This window comes from Macaca nemestrina, chromosome 9 (assembly GCF_043159975.1).
Source record: "Macaca nemestrina isolate mMacNem1 chromosome 9, mMacNem.hap1, whole genome shotgun sequence".
NCBI classification, from domain to species: domain Eukaryota; kingdom Metazoa; phylum Chordata; class Mammalia; order Primates; family Cercopithecidae; genus Macaca; species Macaca nemestrina.
The window spans coordinates 26,017,437-26,038,258 of record NC_092133.1 but is presented as its reverse complement, the minus strand read 5'-3'; the positions used below and the strand labels follow the sequence as shown (position 1 = coordinate 26,038,258).

Genomic DNA, 20,822 nt, shown 5'->3' with positions numbered 1-20,822 from the left:
AATGTAAATGACGAGTTAATGGGTGCAGCACACCAAAATGGCATATGTACACATATGTAACAAACCTGCACGTTGTGCACATGTACCCTAGAACTTAAAGTATAAGTTAAAAAAAATTCAAGAAATGTAAATTAAAAACACAATAAAGCATCACTGCCCATCACTGAAATGTTAGAAGTAATAAAACGGAAAATTTCCGAACTCTGCAGAGACACAGAATTAACTCAAATTCTAATACATTGCTGGTTTAAGTACAAAATGATACAATTATGCTGGTAAACAATTTATTAAGTACTTGTAAACTTAACCATCCACCTATCACATGACAAATAGACATGAAAACATATATCTACAAAAAGTCTTGTAATGCAAATATTCATAAGAATTTTATTCACAGTAGCCCCAAACTGTAAATTGTCCATGAATGAATGAATTAAAAATATTAAATATTCATGAAATAGAATACCACTCAAATACAAAAAGGGATAAACTGCTGATACACTGAAAATAAATGAATTTCACAAATATTTTGCTAAATGTAAGAAACCACATAACTCATAAAGGCCTGAACTTGTGAAACAACTCTGTAGTAATAGAGATCAGATCTGCCATTGCCTGGGGTAGGGAGGACAGTGGATGACTAAGGAGTAATATTGAATATTTTTACTACGATCAAAATTTTCTACATCTTGATTTGTTTGGAGCCACAATATGTACCTAACCTACTGTTTTTAAGGAACTGTGCTTTGCACCAATGGCAGGATGGCAGATATGAGATATAACTAATAAAAGGTCTCCTTTCGTAGAAATCAAAATGCTGAAAAGTTAGGCAGCTTGACCAAGGTTATACTTGGAGAGTAACAGAGCCAGAATTTGAACTGACATAGTTAGTTTACAATCTTTACACTCTTTTTGGGAGTTAGCAAAAAGAACTTACAATCCTTTTGTGATTTAGCAAAATAACTCTGGCTACAGAGTTCAAGGAGGCAGCATTAAGATCAGAGATACTGAAAGCTGTTGTCATAATTTTAATGAAAGAAAATGAAGATCTGTAATAAAGGGAGATCTTTTATTAACATTCAAGCAGGTTACAGTCAATTCAAGCAGATTACAGTACAGACCTATACTCATAAAGTTACTATTCAAGTTAATAAATGGCATGAATAATGTTATAGAATTGTGATGGTTAATTTTTAATGTGTCAACATGGCAAGGTGAAGGTGCCCAACTGTTTGGTCAAACACTAGTATAGGTGTTTTGAAGCTACTTTTTAGATGTGATTAACATTTAAACCAGTAGATTTTGAGTAAAGCAGATTACCCTTCATTATGAAGATGGTCAGTTGAAGGTCTTAAGAGATAAGATTGAGGTTTCCACAAAGAGGAAGAAATTCTTCTCCAGACTGCCTTGGCTTCAAGACTGAGACATTTTTTGCAGAATTTTTTGCAGAATTTGGACTTGCCTTCCCCTACTGTCAATCAACTGAGCAAGTTACTTAAAATCTATCTATTTATCTATCATCTATCTATCTATCTATCTATCTATCTATCTATCTATCTATCTATCTATCTATCATCTATCTAGCTATCTATCTCTATCTACCGTCTATCTATCTCTGTCATCTATCTATCTATCATCTATCTATCTCTATCTATCATCTATCTATCTATCATCTATCTAGCTATCTATCTCTATCATCTCTCTCTCTCTCTCTCTCTCTCTCTCTCTCTCTATCAACTATATTAGAGAGGGAGAGAGAGAGAGACATATCTTAATGGTTCTGTTTTCTCTGGAGAACCCTGACTAATAAATAAATCATAAAAAAATGACTTGTTCTGTCCTGAAGCATTAGCAAAGACATCACAAAGAAGATAATAATTGGGTTGGGGCACAATTCCTGCTTCTACCATATGCCGGTCAGTGTTCTAAGTATTGGGGCTGTGCTATTTCATTGACTTTTCATAACTACTACTCTGTGAGTGTTAAAGCACAATTTGCACATAAAAAATACACCTAAGAAAGCTGAGGCACAAATATTAACATAATTTACCCAAGATCATTTGGGAGGTAAGTGATGAAGCCAAGAGATTCTAATTCAGACCATTTCACTCATAAGACTCTTGAGCACTACCTTTCAGGGACTCACCTTGAAGGATGAACAGCTGTTTACCATATGCAACAGAAAAGGAGGGGTATAGTGGATAGAGAGAGCAGTGACAATGAAAAGACTGTATAGAATGGAGTTCTGTGAGTTCAGAATAAATGAAAAAAGAAATATATGAGGGAGAAGGTGATATAAAATGCTGAAGCCAGGATTTGAATGCTATACAATGTCATGGTGAATAATTTAGACGAGCTTTGATAGGCAGTAGGACATTCCTAGTTTGTTTTTAGGATGGAGGTTTGACATTATAGAGATAACTCATATTTCTTGAGCCCTTGCCAAGAGCAACACATTACTCTAAGTAATTTAGACATATACATATAATTTAGACATATACATACAATTTAGACATAGTTCAGGTAGATTCTATTTGAACCTCCATTTCATAGATGAAGAAAGGAAGATCCTGAGAAGTTAGGCAGCTTGACCGAGTATATACTTAGAGTGTAACAGAGACAGGATTTGAACTAACAAAGTCTGATTGTAGAAATGCTTTTGCAACTTAGTAAATAACTCTGGCTACAGAGTTCAAGGAGACAACATTAATAGCAGAGATACGAAAAGCTATTGTTATAATATTGATGAAATAAAATGAAGATCTAAACAAATTCTCTAAGGATGACAAGAAATTATGCTAAATTAGAGGCAGAAATTGTGTCTTTGACTACACTTCCTACTCATCACATAATTATTGGTTGATTGACTGGCTTCATAAATCACAAGCTACAGACCTCCTAATGAGATTGTCTTCTTTATCTTTAAATCTATTGCTGAAAGGTTTCTGTGTTATTGGTAAGGTAATTCCCTCTTTGTTCCATATTCAGCTAGCCTGCCAGGAATCACCTTTATAGATAAAATGGCTTCTTTCATCCTGGAGCTGACAAGCTAAATTATATTATTCCTTATAAAAATATTTACAAATCGTGTAAAAATGTATGCTGAAGAATTTACCACTATAAGCCTCTCACCTCTACACACAAAATATAATGCCCTGGCCTTTTCCCAAGACTTGGGGAGGGCTTCTTCTGTTTATAGAGGCCTTAGGGCATGACCAAAGCTGCTAAGGAATAACTATTCCTGCAACGAGCATTCTGTTTGCATTATGACCTCATTTGGTGCTGCAATATAATGTGTACATACTATTTTCAATTTGTCTAGGAACATTATTTGGTGTCCTGTCTTAGTGTAACTGTCAGAATTATTCATAACTCAGGAACCAAATTACATTTTCCTGCATAGACTACTCAAATAATAAGACTAAAGGCAAGTAGGATTGGCTTTTCTTTGCACACATTTTTCACTCATACCCGTTGCTAATTTCTTCCTTCATTGAATATAGAAATGTTGTCCTGTGGTATTATTGCAGGGGGTATCACAGAAAGAAAGTGATCGCGAATCCATTTCCTGGGGATTGGAAGGCTTCATACCAGTGGTATGTATTTCGGGTGAACACCTCAGGATGTTCTGACTTCTTTGTAACAAATAAGTGAGTGGAGTTTTTATTTAATAGAAAATAGGAATCATTAAACCAAAATGGTCATTACAACAAAATTTAAAGATCTTGGAACTCTAAGGTTGCTGTGACTGGTTATATAGATTGTTTACTGACAAAGACAGTAAGTTAAGGGGTTGGTGAATAGGGGCTGCAAGGCATTATGTGTTCCATTTGATGAATCCTATGGCTATGAGGCAACCAGAAGGTTTAACTTTATTTTATTTATTTTTAATTTTTTTATTTGTATAAATGTATGGGTTGCAAGTGTAATTTCGTTACATGGACATATTACATAGTGGTGAAGTCAGGGCTTTCAGTGTATCCATCACCTGATGACTGATCATTGTACCCAGGAAGTAATTTCTCATTATCCCCCTCCAACCCCTCTGTCTTCTAAGTCCACGTTAACTATCACTGCACACTCTATGTCCATTTGTACACATTATTTAGCTCCCACTTACAAGTGAGAACGTGTGTTATTTGTCTTTCTGTGTCTGAGTTACCTCACTTTGCACAATGGTTTTTGTGGACAAGCACAAGCTGAACTTGGTGTTTCCATATCATTGTTTATTTGCTAATAAGTTAGGACATTTTTACTTGTATGCACTAAAAAATTCAACCAAGAACAAGATTGTAGTTGGGTCATAGAAAGAATACAACCATTGAGATGCTTAAGATCATCTCTCTGTTTCTGTCTCTCTCTCTCTTTTTTATCCTCATCCCCATTTCCCTCTGTGTCAACCTCATTTTTCTCTACTACGTCATAGCAGCTTTCTTCTTGACCAAACACATGATTTTTGAGAGCATCTGCCTTTCACATCTTACAGATCATAGGGAGAAACTGATCTATGATTTCCCTTGTTCCAAGATTTAAAAAAAATCTTTGATAGGTGACTCATTTGTTGAGGTAAAGTCAGAGTCCTATCCTGAACCAATCAAATATCACCAGCAGTTTTATGTATTCAGTAGGGTTTTGGGGAAAAAAAAAAAAAAGATCTTAGACATTATAACTCGAGCTAGGGAGGAGTACTTCAAGAAGTAGATTTCTATGCCAAGAAGAGAGTTGAACTCAGACAAAACACTTACATGTTCATTGAGGGTACATAAACCAGGAAAATTCCAAATCATTCGCATGCATGAATTTACCTTCATTTAAAGAAAAAGATAAAAAAGAGTCGTGTGCTATACTCACCCAAATGCATCGATAACTATGCACTGTGGTCCCTCATTGAAACCCAATCTGGAAGTTCTTTTCTCACATTTTATTCTATTTATATCCCAGCCACCCCTCTTTCTGCAGCACCAGCCTCTATTCATGTCTCACCTCCAAAAAGTTTTTACTGAATTTTGTATTCTATCTTTTCTCCATTACTATAAGTTTGACAAATAGGTTTACAAATTTCTTTCCTTAATGATACACTGTTTTGCATTGTTCATTAACTGTTTTGGGCTCATGGTTCATCTCCCCTACAGAACTTTAAGCTCCATAAATCTTTTATAATGACAATTATTGGTACACTAACAACTAAGATTACCTTAGTTTTGACTCCTGCTGCTTATATCATAATGCTGAGTGCACTGTTGAGAAACACATAAATAGGGAGAGATTTGGCAAATATAAGGTTGAACACTAACTTTACAAAGTACATTGTAGATTTAAGATCCCCAAAGCAAGCAAGGGGATGGTTTCTATTCTGAGACACAAATGGGTAACTGAACACTGAATAATATGTTAAAGGAAAGCTCAAACTCTTAGCGTTTGTAAGTGTTCTAACACAGAGCTTGGAGGGACCAGTATCCTCTTTCTCCTCTTCTTCATTTAAGGAACATCTTGGAAAGCAGAGGTTGTTAATAAAATGTACAGAGGAAAATGCGTTATTTTCCAAAAGAAAATGGAGTTTATGAACATAAATTTCCAATTTGGAGGCTTGTCAACTCAGACCATAAAAGTGGCTGACATATAAGCTTACTAATTTGGACTAACTAAAATGACAGGCCATTTGAATCTGGTAAGAGCCCTAATTATAAAGGGATTTAAAAGCCACAACACCTAAAATCTGAATTATTAAAATATCATCAGAAAACACTCAGGGGAGAGACTTTCCTGGAAATTCGCTGTTGAGACATAACTTAGGTCCTAAGAGATTGAAAAAATCACTTGAATTTGGAAGTAAGATAAATTTTCTCTTTTATACTTATTTACATTATTGTTGGTTGAATTTATTTGTTGAATACTTTCTCACATCTGTGTGTATTTTAAACTTTAAGAATCCATTCACATTTAATCTTTTCTTGGCCCCATGAGTAAAAGAAAGACACAATTATGACTCTATTTTGGGGCAAACAAAGAAAGACGTAAAAATGCTCCCTAACTTTCCCAGGTTGCAGTGTGAATGAGGAATTCAGTGAGAACAGAAATCCATACACATGTATGTCTTTCTAAGGCCCCTGATGAGGTTACTACTGACCTGAATGGCAACACTACTAAGCCAGGAAGACGTTTTTAAAAAGTCTTACTATATTCTGAATTGTTAAAGATAAAAAAACATGTTGATGTGCCCAGAAGACTGAAAAAAAAAAAAAGCAATTATGGGGACAAAAACACCCCTCTCCTCTAGATTAACAATAAAGATATTATATTAGGTGCAATGTTTAGTAGATGTCTGGGGAAGAAAGAAGGGGAGCTCCTTTCTGCTGATTTGAGTTAAGCTTGTTTGTAACTCAAGTTATTATTTCTTTCTGTTTATTTGCTTCTATTAAAAAGATATATAGATGATAGATACATAAATAAATATTCTCTCTCTTCTTTCTGAACTGGTAAGATCAGATAACTGGAAGCAAATGGATGATCTTTGTAGCTTACACCCTAGAATCCTCTCTCCTTTGCCCTTCATGTACTCCACTTTGGCAGAGCTATGTTTATGGAGGAAATTGGATTCACTGTTTGCCTACAGCAACACATTTAGCTGGTAGCTGTGCAGGTCCAATTAACTCTCTTAACAATATGGGTGAAATGAGGTTATTGGATTATGTTTGTAACCAATTATAATTGTTTTGGTTGAATACTCCCTCTTGTAACCTTATTTACAGTTAAGAAAACAGCATAGAAAAATATTTCATTGTGTGGAGGAAAATAGCCTAGGCAAATATTGGAATAACAATTTCTCTTTTCTAGATCATGAAACATGACCTCTTATTTATGTTTGGGCATAAAGTAAAGGCTTTTTTTGCAGAAATAAAAATAAAAGTGTTAGACATAAAACACTTGGAACAAACATTATTCCATCATTATCATTATCATTATTATCTCTACCCCATCATGAAAAGTAATGCCTTTCATGGGACACAATGTTATAGGAAGGAAGGAATACAAGAGGGAGATGATGTAGACCAGCGTTCTAATGTTGGCTTTGCTACTGGTGAGTCATAGTCTCTCTGAACTTAATGACCTCCATCTAGAAAGTGGAAATAATAAGCTTGTTACCACAATGACTAAATGAAAAAAATGTACATGATGTGCTTTACCGAGTAAAAATAATACGATATTGGTTACAAACTAGTGTTGAATAATAGGAATTTCTTCTGAAGTTATTTTAAACTATATTGCAAGGAGAATTTGTTCCATATACAGTCATGTGCCACATAACAATGATTTGGTTGATGATATACCATGATGGTACCATAAGATCATAACAAAGCTGAAAACTTTCTATCAGTGATGTCTTAGCCATTATAATATTGTAGTGCAATGCATTAGTCACACATCTGTGGTTAATACTGGCATAAACAAATCTACTATGCCTCCAGTCATATAAAATGTCGCACATACAATTTTGTGTGGTACATAATACTAAGTAATGATAATAAACAGCTATGTTACTGATATATGTAGGGACTTTTTTCTGTCATTTTAGAATATGCTCCTTCTATTTATTAAAATAAAGCTTACTTAAAAACAGCGTGCTGTGTTATTCTAGCAGCAGGATCATATATCTCCTATTTACTGTGTCTCTTAATTACATCATTTTCTTTTGTGCTTGATTTAATCTCATCTTATTTTGTTCATCATGGCCTCTGAATATAAAAAGCCTACTGCTAATATTGCCATAAGAAGCTACATCAAGTGATTGACCTGAAAACAAAATGAGAAGTGATTAAGAACTACAAAGGTGGAACGTCAATGAGGATTACTGCTCACCAATCAGACAGATCTCATTCCACTGTAACTATGATCTTAAAGTACAAGAAATAAGTGATGGAAGCTCTGAGACCATCTGCTTCACTGAAGGCAATGAGACTAACAAAAATTTGGGAAGGGCCTGATATTTATGTCAGATATGGAGAAACTTCTAATGATGTAGATTGAAGGCCAGACACAGAAGTGTACTCCTCTCATCACCATGATAATCACGACCAAAGCAAAAAGTTGTTTGCAATGATGAAAGAAAAGGTTTGACTTGACTATGCTGTTGAATTTACTACTAGGTCTGGGTGGTTTAAATGATTCAAGAATCATTACTCATTACCTAATATGAAAGTAACTGGTGAGTTTCTAAGTGCTGATGTGAAGGCAGCTGAAAAATTTTGGTAAATTCTAGATAAGCTAATCGTGGAGAAAATTTACTTGCCGGAGCAAATCTGGAGTATGGCTGAAACCTCTCTATTCTGGAAGTGAATGCATGAAGGGACTTTCATCCATAAGGCCAAGTCAATGCCAAATTTCTAGCTTTCTAAGGATAGGATAACAGTCATATTTGGAAGGTAGTGTTGTATATTACACATTGAGCCCTTTGTGGTCTGGCACGGTGAGCATTACAGAGCCTGCAAGCACATCAGTAAGAACACATTGCCAGTGTACAACCAAAGCAATAAGAAGTGATAGATCAGTCAGCTCCTTTTCCAAAATTCCCTCCTGAATTGCTATGTCAGCAAAATGGAGAAGTCCTCTTTGGAAAATAACACACTTTCAAGATTTTGCTTATTGTTGAGAATGCTCCTGCACATCCTCCTTTATTGGTGATCTTCCTCCTCATACCAAAGTGACGTATCTCCCTCCAAATGCCAATTCTTTGACCCAAACAGTGGGTCAAGGAGTCATAGTGATTTCTAAGGCTTATTGCCCAAGTAGGATTGTTGCTAAGGCTGTTGCTGCAACTGAGGAAGACACTCATGCAATTCTGGCAGGATTACAACATCTATGATTGCATCAAGAATCTTGCTTGGGCTTGGGGTGATATCAGCCAGGGATGTGTGAATGGCATCTGGAAGAAAATATTCAAGAGTTTTGCTCATGACTACAAAGAATTTGCCAAGAGTGAGAGGGTTGTAAAAATTAAAAAGGCTGTGATTGAGATAGCAAGTAACTTTAACCTGGGTGTGGACAAGGATGATATAGAGGAGCTCCTAGAGGTGGTTCCTAAGGAACTGACTCATGAGAAGTTGGAAGTGGAATAGGAATGCATTGCTGAATAAGAGGCAAGAGGAAAGGAAAGTGCAGGAGGAGAAAGAGCAGAATAACCCTTAAAAAATCCACAATGAAGAGTTTAGTATAAGCTCTTGCAGACCTCAACAAGCTCCTTAAAAATTTAAAAACATGGACCACCAACACCGAAAGGTCATGGTGCATTAGCTGCTTACAAGCAAATCTATGATTAAAAAAGAAACAAACTAAGCAAACCAACATGAACATACTTCAGAAAGATTGACATCTCCTCAAGAAGAGCCCCAGAGAGGTGTTTCAGGAGGGATTCCAGAAGAAAGCATTGTAATCATCGGAGATGACAGGTCCGTGTGTTGTTGTTGCTGAACACCTTCTAGTGGGACAAGATGTGGAGGTGGAAGACAGTGATATTGATGATCCTGACCCAGTGTAGGCTGAAGCTAATGAGTGTTTATGTCTTACTTTTTAACAAATTTTAAAAAATGAAAGTAAAAAGCTTAAAAAATAGGAAAAATCTTATGGAAGTAGAATATAAAGAAAAATAATATTCTTGGGCCAGGCATGGTGACTCACTCCTGTAATCCCAGCACTTTGGGAGGCGGAGGCAGGACAATCACGAGGTCAGGAGATTGAGGCCATCCTGGCTAAAATGGTGAAACCCTGTCTCTACTAAAAAATGCCAAAAAAAAAAAAAAAAAAAAAAAATTAGCCTGCCGAGGGGTGTGTGCCTATAGTCCCAGCTACTCGGGAGGCTGAAGCAGGAGAATTGCTTGAACCTGGGAGGTGGTGGTTAGAGTGAGCCTAGATAGTGCCACTGCACTGCAGCCTGGGTGACAGAGCAAGACTCTGTCTCAAAAAAATATATATATATATAAGTAAATAAAAAAGAAAAATGATATTCTTGTACAACTGTACATACTGTTTCTGTTTTATGCTAAATGTTATTACAAAAGAGTTAAGAAGTTGAAATGTTAAAGCTTATAAAGTAAAAATTTACAATCAAAGTTAATTTATTGTTGAAGAAGAGAAAATTTTCAGATAAACTAGTGTAGCCTAAGTAGACAGTGTTTATCAAGTCTGTGGTAGGGTAGAATAATATCCTAGGCCTTCGCATTCATTCAGCCCTCACTCACTCACCCACTCACTCACTCACTCACTCACCCACTCACTCCCTCACTCACTCACCCACTCACTCACTCACTCACCCACTCACTCACTCACTCACTCACCCACTCACTCACTCACTCACTCACTCACTCACCCACTCACTCACTCACTCACTCACCCACTCACTCACTCACTCACTCACTCACTCACTCACTCACCCACTCACTCCCTCACTCACTCACTCACTCACTCACCCACTCACTCACTCACTCACTCACCCACTCACTCCCTCACTCACTCACCCACTCACTCACTCACTCACCCACTCACTCACTCACTCACTCACCCACTCACTCACTCACTCACTCACTCACTCACCCACTCACTCACTCACTCACTCACCCACTCACTCACTCACTCACTCACTCACTCACCCACTCACTCCCTCACTCACTCACTCACTCACTCACCCACCCACTCACTCACTCACTCACCCACTCACTCACTCACTCACTCACCCACTCACTCACTCACTCACCCACTCACTCACTCACTCACTCACTCACTCACTCACTCACCCACTCACTCACCCACTCACTCACTCACTCACTCACTCACCCACTCACTCACTCACCCACTCACTCACTCACCCACCCACTCACTCACTCACCCACTCACTCACTCACTCACTCACTCACCCACTCACTCCCTCACTCACTCACCCACTCACCCACTCACTCACTCACTCACTCACCCAGAGCAATTTTCACTCCTGCAAGCTCTGTTCATGGTAAGTACCCTGTACAGGTATACCATTTTTTATCTTTTATACTATATTTTAGCTGTACCTTCTCTATGTTTAGATATATAAATACTACCATTGTGTTACAGTTGCCTGTAGTATTTAGTACAGTAACATGCTCTACAGGTTTGTAGCCTAGAAGCAATAGGCTCTACCATATGGCCTAGGGACACGGTAAGCTATATTATCTAGGTTCATGTAAATACATTCTATGATGTTTGCACAACAATGCAATAGACTAATGACACATTTCTCACAACATATTCTTGTTGTTAAGCAACACATGACTATATGAAAACTGTTCCTAGGGAATGTTAAGAAAAATGCTGTTAACTAATATTTTTTTTTCCTCTCCTGTTGCAAATATGCTATGAATGTGAATAGGGTTTTCTAAAGACAATGGGGAAGTCCATGATACGTAATTGGAAAAGTTACTATGATTAGGTATATCACCAGAAGAACAAGTGGCTCTGTAAGGAACCAAAGTTAAATGGCAACAACCAATCAAATGAGTGATTCTGAGCCCCAGGATATGTTTTAAAATATAGGTTTCATCATTATTCAGTTCTGGTTAAGCCAAAAGATTAGAAAATGATGGTAATTGCAAAAATAATCTGTTACTTACAGTTCCCAAAAGGGGCGGCTGTGCCACAACACACAGAGCCATGTGGGGAACTGCCATGGTCAGTCAAGAGGCAGAGAAAGAGCTAGGAAAATGGACAAGAGTCTTTAATTTGGCTTCTGCAGTGAGGAACAGGTGAGATATAGTAAACAGCTTTAGGATTGGCTGGTTTGAGTAATTTTAGTACATTATGGGGCATAGGGGTTATCCCTAGTTGCATGGTACCTGCCTCTGGAATGATTTGGGCAGGTGGATAATGACTCTGACTGTAAGAGCCTAAAAGAGAAAGTGTTGGGTTCTGTGGGTTCTGGATTGGTTATTTTGCATTTGAAAAGTGCACTCCCTTAAAGGTAAGCCTTTTGCTATTTCCAGGAATTGACTGGCTCTGGGAGGGGCAGTCTTTCCAAATTCATCAAGGCCCCAGCTGTCAAAACATTAGAAGCACATGCTTAGTATAGGCTGAATCCAAGGGACCTTCATCAGGTATTTGCAGTTACATGTGTAGTTCAGCTTACACTCAAAAATGGCAATAGCTAATTTTTCTGACAACCTTTGTAGGTGAGTTTTATTTGTGTCTCCAATCTGCAAATAGGTAAAGAGATACAACAGTGAGGTTAAATAATTTACCCAATTAAAAGATATTGATTTGATTCAGGTTATATGTGGGCGAGTCCAAAGTCCATGCTCTTTCTATGAGCCAAGAATGACATAAGGTTATTATTCACAGATAGGCCTGTGTGTTTGTAGTACCTACTCCAGACATCGTGTCCTTGAGAAAAAGCAAAGAATAATCACAGACCAAGGCAGGGGCCTGCCCTGTGAACTCAGATGCTGGGAAGGAGATGCATTATGGTGCATTTCATTTCTGGTAACTCTGAGGGTGACTGAATATTCAGGAGGGTGAGTCCACTCTGAAAGTGGAGTCAAGGTGAAAAAGTACCACGTCTGTGGTCAACATCTGAGAAAGTTCACCGAGTTCCTTGTCCTGCTGACACGGAAGAGCAGGACAGTAAGATCATTCTATTTGCAACATCAATCCAGAAGCCTGGTGCTTTCTCTCTCATGTGCCACTGGCAGTGTGTCATTTTTGACAGACCAAAAGAGCAGTGAGCTATCTTTAAGATCCAAGCATCAAGGTCTATTTCTTAGTATCAGACAGTTTAGTGATTAAGACAGTGGACTCAGGAATAACACAACCTGGGTTTGTAGCCTAACTTTGACACTTACTAGCATATGACCACTAATGATTTAAAATTTTAAATCCACACCAAAACTTGGGGATAATGACTCCACCTACTTTGTGGGACTATTGTGAGGATTAAGTGGGGAGAAGCACACAAAGTGCTTCATATAGTGTCTTACACAAAGATGCACTTGATAACTTTTTGATATTTTTATTAATGATTTTGTTAAAGTTTAGTACAAAATGTATGTGCAGAGTGGATTTTAATTTCTTTTGGTATTCTATCAAGACCTGTTGAGAACAACCGTAACAAAGCCATGGAACCATGAGAAAGTAATCTCTCTCTCTCTCTCTCTCTGTCCCCCTCCTTCCCTCCATTCCTCACTCTTACACACACACGCACTTATAAATGAGGATCTACTATACATTTTTTTGGAGATCTTTCAGTATTTACACCCAAGTCAGTGTTAAACTCATGTTGTGTTGCATCATATTCCAGGCCTTAGTATATTATGAGTATTTAGCCATTTCCTGATTAATGAATATTCAATGAGTAGGTGTTGTCCAATGATTGGATGGTTGCATGAAATATGGTGAGAAGCACAAGATGAGTCTGACAAGGTAAGAAAAAGCCAGATTATGCAGGACTTTCATGACATATTAAGAAATTGTGATTTCATATTAAAAACAGTGTGATGACATCTATGAGTTTTAAGCAGCATGTCCATTAACACCAGTATTTTGTTATGCCGTTGCTGCATTGAATAACTATACATACATCTTTGAATGAGTGTGCAAGAATTTCTTTACATTAAATCGCTAGAAATAGAATTACCAACTTCACACATTTTACATTTTCAGAGATATTAACAAAATACTCTGCAGAAAGGTAACTAATTGTTCATCTGAGCCAGTGTCTGGAAACTCACACCCCGTCTAGCAAACCTTTGATACTATAATGTTTAAAAAATAATTTGCTAATTTTTGGAAGAGAAATTGTACAATGGTTTTGCATCTTGTAGTGGAATTATATTCTAGAGTTGATACATAAGGAAAAATATAATCAAAATCGTCCTAGGGTGTTCCATGAATCATGCTTGAAGTATCATAAATAAAATGTAACTTGGGGGGTATACAACCCTCTATTGTAATTCTTATGTAGCCTAAGCACAAGAAATACTGAGCCATAAAAAAGAAAGAAAATAAAGAAAGTTTATATTGCAGATGTCTAGGAACGGAGATCCTTCTGCTTTTAAGATAACTACCAAATTCTAGGGTCAGTGGGGTCAGGACATGCCATTCTAAAGTAAATTATTTCTACTTGTCTTCAGGGTTTATTCTATTTTGTGTTTACTAAGTCTGTAATGTTACCCAATGTTAAGCATTTTTATCATTGTAAAAATTATTAAGATAATATATAAATACCTATCAGAGATCTAGATTAAGAAGTGCTGTATAACTGTTTCTGACTTTGAATCTAAATTGTGCCAAATTTGATACATATTCTTACTGCTCTTTGAAAAGTCAGAAACGTGCTTTTTGAAAACTGACGTCTCCTCATGTGTTACCAAATAAGTGTTCTTGCCCTCATGTTTGTAGCTATTACTTTTAGTAGTACTGGAGGGAAGATGAACATGAGAAGGAAAGATTTATGTTAAGTTCCACAGTCAGCATTACATTAAATAAACGTGTAATGACACAGTACTAGATCTCATTGTTTACTAACTTCTGCTGATTTCCACTGAGTGTGATAATATTTCATCTGTTTATAACTTATTAAGATTTCTTTTTCAAGAATTGGTGGCTCATGTTCTCTGCTTCTATTCTTGTTCAGCTCATATTGGTTCGTTTTGTATTTCAAATCTTTCTCCACATTATGCTTATACTTTTAATTTGATTTGATTATGATGCTTTTTGATATACAAAGCATTTTATTCTTTATATACTCAAATATGCCAATCTTTTTCTTTGTGGCTTTTTGGTTTTGCAAAATCTTAGGACATAATGCCTTTATAGCATTCATGATTGTTATCCATTTCATTATTTTAAAAAATTTGTAGGGAAATGGGAGTTTAGTGAAGTTAAATGGCTTGTCTAGCAAGACACCAATTCTAAGTCATGAAGCAGGACTGAAACCCGGGCTTCCTGAGTTCACATTCTCTGATGCCTCTTTTCACCTTTGGTTGTTTCTTTCTTCAGGTTGGACACAAGGTGGTTACTCAATATACTTCCATGTCATCTATTTTTAAAATAGTGTCTTGGTATGTATAACTGTATTAGGCCTCTTTTTGTTCCAAATGACTGATATCTGATTCAAGGTAGTCTAATAAAAAACGAGAATTCATTAGCTCCTTATTTTATAGTCCAAGGGTGAATCTGTTCTCAGGCACAGCTTTATATATGGGCTTGATACAAGTAGGACTATCCATTTTATCTGTTGTTTCATCTATCTATCTAATCATCTATCTATCTGTCAATCATCTATCTATCTATCTATCTATCTATCTATCTATCTATCTATCTATCTATCTATCTATCTATGTAATCTCTGTCCTTGTCCTAATTACTTCTGCTTCTCTCTGCATGTCAGCTTTATTCTCTTCTGATTTTGATAAACTTTTCTACACAGAGGGAAAGATAACTGCTAGAAATTCCAAATCCAGTATCTTACAGCTCATGCTCTAAAAGGCAAAAAGGTGTCCATCAGAAAACCATGAAGATAATAACCCTGATTATGCTCTTTCAAGTGATGTACAAGTTTCTGAACCAATCACTGTGTCCATGATGGGCCAGGCTTCTTGATTGATAGGCCCACCAAGATGTGTGCGGCACTTCCCTACAGGAACACATGCAAGAGGAAGGAGAAAGCAAGCAGGGCATTAAAAGCGGTGGTTTTCGACACCCTTGACAGTGATTTTCCCAATATTCACTGTGCCTGAGCAGTGGCAAAATCACCTACACCCTAGCTGCTCTGTCTAGATGAGAGGTGACTCATCTTCGATCTCCACATGGAATCTGAACTACAGTAAAAGTATTGTTATATTACAAAGTCTCTTTACTGTGCGTTCCTAGTATCCCTGGAGTAAATGCCATTTGGCCATGGGGTGTATGTTCCTTTTAATGTATTGCTTGATTTGGTTTACTAGCATTTTGCTGAGAATTTTTGCAACTATATATTTCAGGGTTACTGACCTGTAGTTCTATTTTCTTGGGGTATATTTGCATGACTTTGGTATTAGGATATTGCTGGCCTCATAAAATTAGTTTGGAATTGTTTCCTGAATTCTTTCAAAGTGTTTGAGAATTGGCATTAATTTTTATTTTGTCAAAAAAATTTTAAAAAATTGGTATGTGAGTTATACAAATTTGGGGGGTACACCTATGGTATTTTGATATCTGTATATAGTGTGTATTGATCACATGAGGGTAATTGGGACATTCATCACCTCTAATATTTATCTTTTCTTTTTGTTGAGGACATTATAAATCCTGTCTTCTAGTTATTTTAAATTATACAATAAATTATTAACTGAAAATTTTCTATTACGCTACTGAATACTAAAACTTATTCTTTCTATTTAATTGTATTTTTATCCAAGTTCTCTTTATCCCCCTCTTCTCCTCCCAGCCTTTGGTAACTACTATTCTACTCTCTTCCTCCATGAGATCCATGTTTTTAACTCTCACATATGAGTAAGAACATGTGAAATTTGTCTTTCTGTGCCTGGCTTATTTCACTTAACACAATGACCTAAGGTTCCATGTGTGTTGCTGCAAATGACGAGATTTCATTCTTTTTAATGGCTGAATAATATCCTATTGTGTATATATACCATATTATCTTTATCCATTCATCTGTTGAGGGACACTTAACTTGATTCCATATCTTGACTATAGTGAATAGTGCTGCAATAAACATGGAGTGTAGACATCTCTTCAACATACTGATTTCCTTTCTTTTGGACAAATACCCAGCAGTGGAATTGCTGGATCATATAGTAGTTTCATTTTTAGTTACTTGAGAAACCTCCGTACTATTTTCTGTAATGGCTATACTACTTTACATTCCTGCCAGCAGCATATGAACGTTTCCCTCTCTGTGCATTCTTGCCAGCATTTTTTTAATCTTCTGCCTTTATTTTTTATTTTTTTATTTTTTTGAGACGGAGTCTCGCTCTGTCACCCAGGCTGGACTGCAGTGGCTCTATCTCGGGTCAGTCGGCTAATTTTTTGTATTTTTAGTAGAGACGGGGTTTCACCGTGTTAGCCAGGATGGTCTCAATCTGCTCACCTCGTGATCCGCCTGTCTAGGCCTCCCAAAGTGCTGGGATTACAGGCATGAGCCACCGTGCCCGGCCTTTTTTGTTGTTGTTGTTGAGACAGATTCTTGCTCTGTCGCCCAGGCTGGAGTGTAGTGGCATGATCTCGGCTCACTGCAAGCTCCGCCTCCCGGATTCACGCCCTTCTCCTGCCTCAGCCTCCCGAGTAGCTGGAACTACAGGTGCCTGCCACTAAGGCCTGGCTAACTTTTTGTATTTTTAGTAGAGACATGTTTTCACCCTGTTAGCCAGGATGGTCTTGATCTCATGACCTTGTAATCCACCCTCCTTGGCCTCCCAAAGTGCTGGGATTACAGGTGTGAGCCACCGTGCCCTGTCTCTTCTGTCTTTTTGATAATAGCCATCCTCACCGGAGTGAGATGAAATCTTATTGTGGTTTTAATTTACATTTTCCTGTTGATTAGTAATGTTGAGCTTTTTAAAATTTTTTTCACATCTTGTGGCCATTAGTATGTCTTCTTTTGAGAAATGTCTATTCAGGTCATTTCCCCAATGTTAAATTGTACTTTTTTTTTTTTTTTTGGCTATTGAGCTCCTTATATATTTTGGTTATTAATCCCCTGTTGAATGCATACCTTGCAAGTATTTTCTCCCATTTTGTAAGTTGTCTCTTAACTTTTTTCATTGTTTTCTTTGCTGTGCGGAAGTGTTTTAGCTTGATGTAATTTGTCTATTTCTGCTTTTAATGCCAGTACTTTTGAGCACAAAAAATCTTTGCCAAGGCCAACATCCCATAGTATTTTCTCAATATTTGCTTCTGTAGTTTCATCATTTAAGCCTTGCATTTAAATGTTTAGTCCATTTTAAGTTGGTTTTTGTATATGGTGAAAGATGAGGTTTTAGCTTTGTTCTTTTATATATAGATATCCAGTTTTCCCAGGACCATTTATTAAAGAGGTTGTCTTTTCCCCAGTGTATTGCTTTGCCCCTTTCTCAAACATTAATCTGCTGCTAATATGTAAATTTATTTATGGGTTCTCTATTCTGTTCTGCTGGTCTTTTCGTCTGTTTTTATGACAATAGAATGCTGTTTTGGTTAGTATAGCTTCAGAGTGTAATTTGAAATTAGTCCAATACTTCGGCTGTGTTGTTTTTGGCTCAGGATTGCTTTGACTATGCAGGGTCTTTTGTAGTTCCATACGCATTTTAGAATTTATTTTAAATTCTGCAAAGAATGTCATTGGTATTTTGATAGGGATTGCATTGAATTTGTAGGCAACTTTGGTTAGTGTAGAGATTTTAATAATATTACTTTTTAAAATTCATGAGCATATCTTTTCACTTTTTGTATATTCTCTTTAATTTCTTTCATTTATACTTTATAGTTTTTTTCTAGAGATCTTTCATTGTCTTGAATTTCTTTCATTCATATTTATAGTTTTCTTTATGGAGACCTTTTATTCTGGTTAAATTTGTTTCTAGATGTTTTGTACATATTGTAAATGAGGTTGATTTCTTTTTTTTTTTTTTTTTTTTTTTGAGACGGAGTCTCGCTCTGCCGCCCAGGCTGGAGTGCAGTGGCCGGATCTCAGCTCACTGCAAGCTCCGCCCCCCGGGTTCCCGCCATTCTCCTGCCTCAGCCTCCCCAGTAGCTGGGACTACAGGCGCCCGCCACCTCGCCCGGCTAGTTTTTTTTTTTTGTATTTTTTAGTAGAGACGGGGTTTCACCAAGTTAGCCAGGATGGTCTCGATCTCCCGACCTCGTGATCCGCCCGTCTCGGCCTCCCAAAGTGCTGGGATTACAGGCTTGAGCCACCGCGCCCGGCCCGAGGTTGATTTCTTAATTACATCTTCAGATTGATGCTAGCATACAGAAATACTACTGACTTTTGTATATTAATTTTGTATCCTACAACTTTGCTAAATCCTATATATTTACTGAATTTGTTTGCCTAATTGACATTTATAGAACCCTACACATAATGTCAAACTAAACATGATATGGAATTCCCCATATATATTCACCCAAATAAGCCATATGTTTTAAATAAATTTAAAGATTCAAATCATTCAGAATATGTTATCTGATCATAGTAGATTTACATAAAATATATTAACAATGAAAAAATCTGGGGAAGCATATTTAAAAATTAGATAACACATTTTTGAAGACTATGGAATGAAGAAGATATGAGAAAAAACCACAGGAAAATATTTTAATTGGATACTAATGAAAAATTCAACAAAATCTCTGTGAGTTGGCTAACAGGTAAATTTATGACTAAAAATGTTCATGTTAGAAAAGTAAAAAGACCTAAAATTAATGACATAAGGTTTCATCTTAAGAAGTCATAAAATAATGAGCAAAATAAATGTAAAATTTGTCAAAAAGTTAAGCAGAAATTAATAAAATCAGAAATACAGAAAATTATCAAAAACAAAACCTCATTACTTGGAAAGATAAACAAAAGTAATAAATCTGTAGATAGACTACTGAAAAAAGAGAGAGAACAAAAATACTATCATCAAGACTAAAAGAAATGTTAACAATGCATACCTTAGAGACATTAAAAAATGAAAAAAAATTATTAAAACCTTTATGCCAAATATTTTAAAGACAATGATTCAGGCAAATTCTTTGAATAATGTTACTCACTAAGGTCAACACAAGATGTAATAAAAACTGAAAAAATTACTAATGGTTATGGTATTTTCACTGGCAAATTGTATTAATATTCAAGGAATAAATGACACCTATGACACATAATTCAATAATAAAAAGACACATGAATTGATTATAAAATGAACACAGAAAATTGAATAGACATTTTTCTGGAGAAGATACAATTGGCTGATAAGCACATGAAAGGATGCTAAATATCATTAGTAATCAAGGAAATGCAAATCAAAACCAAAACTGGATATTACATCATACTCACTAACACAATTATACCAAAAATACAGATAATAGCAAGAGTAATAAGCAAGATAAAAAACAACATGAGTATGTAGAGAAATTGAAACCCTTGTACATAGCTGGTGGGAATGTAAAATGGGGCAGACACTTTGGACCTAGTCTGGCAGTTCCCTAGGAAGTTCAACATAGTTATCATATGGGCCAGCAATTCCACTCCTTCGGTAAATACCCAAGAGAACAAAAACACATGCCCACACAAACTTGTATACACATTATCATAGCAGTGCTATTTATAATAGCCATAAAGAGGTAATAACATCTATCAACCGATGAATGGATAAATGAAATATGTCCATACAATGCAATAATGTTCAGGAATAAAAATAAATAAAATATACAGGCTAAAACATGAATGGTCCTTGAAAAGACGATGTGAGGTGAAAGAAACTAGGCACAAAAGACTCCAAATTACATTATTATATTTATACAAGTATTTCAGAATAGGCAAATCTACAGAACCAGAGATATTAATGGTTGCTTAGGGCTGGGCAGATGGATGACCCAGAGAAACAGTGAATGGCTGTTGGTAGGTGGTGGGTCTCTTTTGGGGATTATGAAATAAAATTTTGTAAAATCGATTGTAATGATGGTTGTAAAACTTATTAAATATATTTTTAAAACCTTGAATAGCACATTTCAAATGGACTAGATGATTAATTACGTATGTCAATTTGGTTAGGCCATTGGACCCAGATATTTAGTTAAACATGTCTGGATGTTGTTGTGAAGGTATTTTTAGATAAGATTAACAG

General features: G+C 36.3%; 1 long non-coding RNA gene across 16 annotated transcripts in view; it reads left to right on the top strand.

Annotated features, from left to right (window-relative positions):
* Positions 1 to 20,822, top strand: part of LOC105467348 (uncharacterized) — a 59,204-nt gene that overhangs the window by 12,997 nt on the left and 25,385 nt on the right. For 6 of the 16 annotated variants that reach the window (XR_011607666.1, XR_011607652.1, XR_011607664.1 and 3 more), the window contains exons 2-3: positions 3,323 to 3,427; positions 3,531 to 3,596. The exons of 2 other annotated variants lie outside the window; for them this stretch is intronic. This is a non-coding gene — a long non-coding RNA (uncharacterized lncRNA). Of the gene's footprint in view, positions 1 to 3,322; positions 3,428 to 3,530; positions 3,651 to 11,635; positions 11,766 to 15,012; positions 15,075 to 20,822 lie in introns of all 16 variants that reach the window. 8 more of the 16 variants (XR_978775.3, XR_011607653.1, XR_011607659.1 and 5 more) reach the window with 7 other exon arrangements.